Genomic DNA, 2756 nt, shown 5'->3' with positions numbered 1-2756 from the left:
GTCGTCTGGGTGCCTTTAATACTTTCTCTCAAGTTGGAGCAGAGAGGGTGATGATGCCCAACTTGTTAATTCAAATATTGATATAATAGTGGGGGCCAAGGTTTAAATCTCCCTATTTTTTTTCTTTGTGGACAAGTGCAGAAAAACCTAGAAACAACACTAAAGTTGAATGACACGGTTGGAGAGCAGTGGTACTGATGGTCACGGTTGTGGTGGTCTCGGGTTTAGTGGGCTCGGTTTTGTAGGTTATGGCTAACTTATGGGGGTCTTTGTAAAGAGAATAGTCTAGGGTTTGGTCGCGGTTTTAGTAGGTTCACGGGAAAAGAGGTGTTCCAGGTTTTGTAATTGACTTAGGAGGCATATTTACTTTTTAGTCCAAAAATTAAATTGATTGAAATATGTTCCCAAATATTCATGTACTTCCTCTCTCAAGTTCTCCCTCTCTCACTCTCACCCCTATTTCTCTCTCTCTCTCTCTCCCTTATTTCTTTCTCGTGTTCTCCCTTTCTCTAGACCTCTCTCTGTCACTATTTCTCTAAGACTCTCTCTCTCATGATCTCTCTCCCTCTTTTATTGTATCTCTCTCATCTTCTCTCTATTTCTTTTACACGAACAGTTCCGATGAAGGAAAGTATCCCCTTTTCTAGAGCCAGACCTCGAGTGTTTTGTGGTCAGCTCAGTCATGAACCATTTCGTGGACCCTCAAGGAGGGCTTTTGAAACCCTAACGAGACCGAGGGTGAGAGGGTGAGAGATTTACAGAGAGATGTCTAGAGAGAAAGAGAGATTTACAATGAGAAAAAGAGAGATTTACAGTGAGAAAAAGAGATATCCATAGTGAGAGAAAGCGAGATCTATAGTGAGAGGGAGATAGAGTGAGAAAGAGAGAATGAGCGGGAAAGAGAGAAACTGTGAGAGAGAGTGTGTGTGAAGTGATCGGTGATCGAAAATAGAGGTGGTGGTCAGAAGTTTTGTAGGTAGAAAAGATGAAGATTAGGGGGAAATTCTCAATCAAGTAAATTATTGGGGTAAAAGATAAACATGCCCCCCTAAGTCAATATTGATTGACTAATTCTTTATGCCCCAGGGATTTTTCTTTATGCCTCAAAGTCGCTGCCAACTTAATTACCTAAACTTGGAAACTCCTAAACAAATAAAATCCATATAGTTGGAAACTCTTAATTTTAGGCCTAGCTAGATTACTTGTCTGTGAGGTTTATTTGATCTCTTGGTCGTGAGGCTCATCATTTTAGTCGTGAGGCTCATCATTTTAGTCGTGAGGCTCATCATTTCGGTCGAGAGGCCCACTATAATCTGCGTCAATTTCATAATAATTCATATTTATTTAATTTTTAATTATTTATGGAAAATTCGACAAAATCTTTAACAACGGATATGATCCTGAAAGTTTAAAAAATAACTAAAATGACAACGTTACCTAATTAGTGCAGGAAGTTTAAAACAAATTTGCAATGACAGAGCAAAAAAGATTTAAATACTCCGTATTTTATTAAGGCCAGCGCTTTGGGGAAAGCTAAATAGTTTCCGGGGTGTGAAATTTTAAAGGGAATATGTATAATTTTAGAGATTTTCCGGGGAAATAAATTTTAAGGGGAAATAAAAAAAAACACTCCACCTCACCTCACTCTATCTCCACCTCACCTCACTCTATCTTCACCTCACCTCACCTCTTTGTCTTCTCCGATTTGGTCGCCGGCCGGAAAATTTTCCGGCCGGCGGCCATTAAAAAAAAAAAAAAAAAAAAAAAATTCACTCTCTCTCTCTCTCTAAACTCCGGCGAAGGGGTTTCCCTTCGCCGGAGTCTCGGTCTGTTGAAGAACAGACCGGAACTGGTCTGTTCTTCAACAGACCGGAAGTGGTCTGTTGAAGACCGGATCTGTTGAAGAACAGACCGGACTGGTCTGTTCTTCAACAGACCACTTCCGGTTTGTTGAAGAACAGACCGATCTGGTCTGTTCTTCAACAGGCCAGATCTGGTCTGTTGAAGAACAGACCGGAACTCCGGCGAAGGGAAACCCCTTCGCCGGAGTTTCTAGAGAGAGAGTGAAAAAAAAAAAAAATTTCTTTTTTTTTAATGGTCGCCGGCCGGAAAATTTTCCGGCCGGCAACCTAATCGGAGAAGATAGAGGTGAGGTGGAGAAGCTATTTTGCTTTCCCCTAAATAAAATTGTCAAACAAATTTGACCAATTTTTGACCAAGTCTTCACACCCCGAAAACTTTTTAACTTTCCCCAAAGCGCTGGCCTTTATTAATTGGTGTATTCGGAGAAAAGTTGGGTATATTACTTCGCACTCCTAGGTCAGAAATCAGGGATCCTACATTAATGTTATCATGTTATTTCGAGAAGAAAATAATTTTTTTTTAATTAAGATTTTATATATTCAGTCCATTCACATAAACATATGAGAACTCAATCATGTCGTGATTTTATTGTCTTCACAACATGGAAGGCAGTTTCCATGTTTATGGAGCTCACTAACATTTTAAAGTATTTTTTTCCTTATAAGTGTACTAAAACTCTTTATATAAAATTAATAAAAATGGAAACCACCCGTCTTTTGTAATTTGAAAATTGTTAGTAATGGTCCTTGTTAATCCCAACTGTTATATATATGGCATGAAAACCTAGTTGCAGGTTTGCACGTTTGGGGGTTATATTTAAAAATAATATAAGGTCATTATTGTAATGAACCTAAGTAAATATAAATAGCCTTTTGTGTCCACTTTGTTTCTTC

The sequence above is a fragment of the Eschscholzia californica genome, unplaced genomic scaffold, assembly GCF_041429995.1.
Source record: "Eschscholzia californica isolate CP2 unplaced genomic scaffold, dmEscCali1.0.p SCAF_1, whole genome shotgun sequence".
NCBI lineage: Eukaryota > Viridiplantae > Streptophyta > Magnoliopsida > Ranunculales > Papaveraceae > Eschscholzia > Eschscholzia californica.
The sequence above is the reverse complement of the archived record's forward strand: the minus strand, read 5'-3'. Positions refer to the sequence as shown.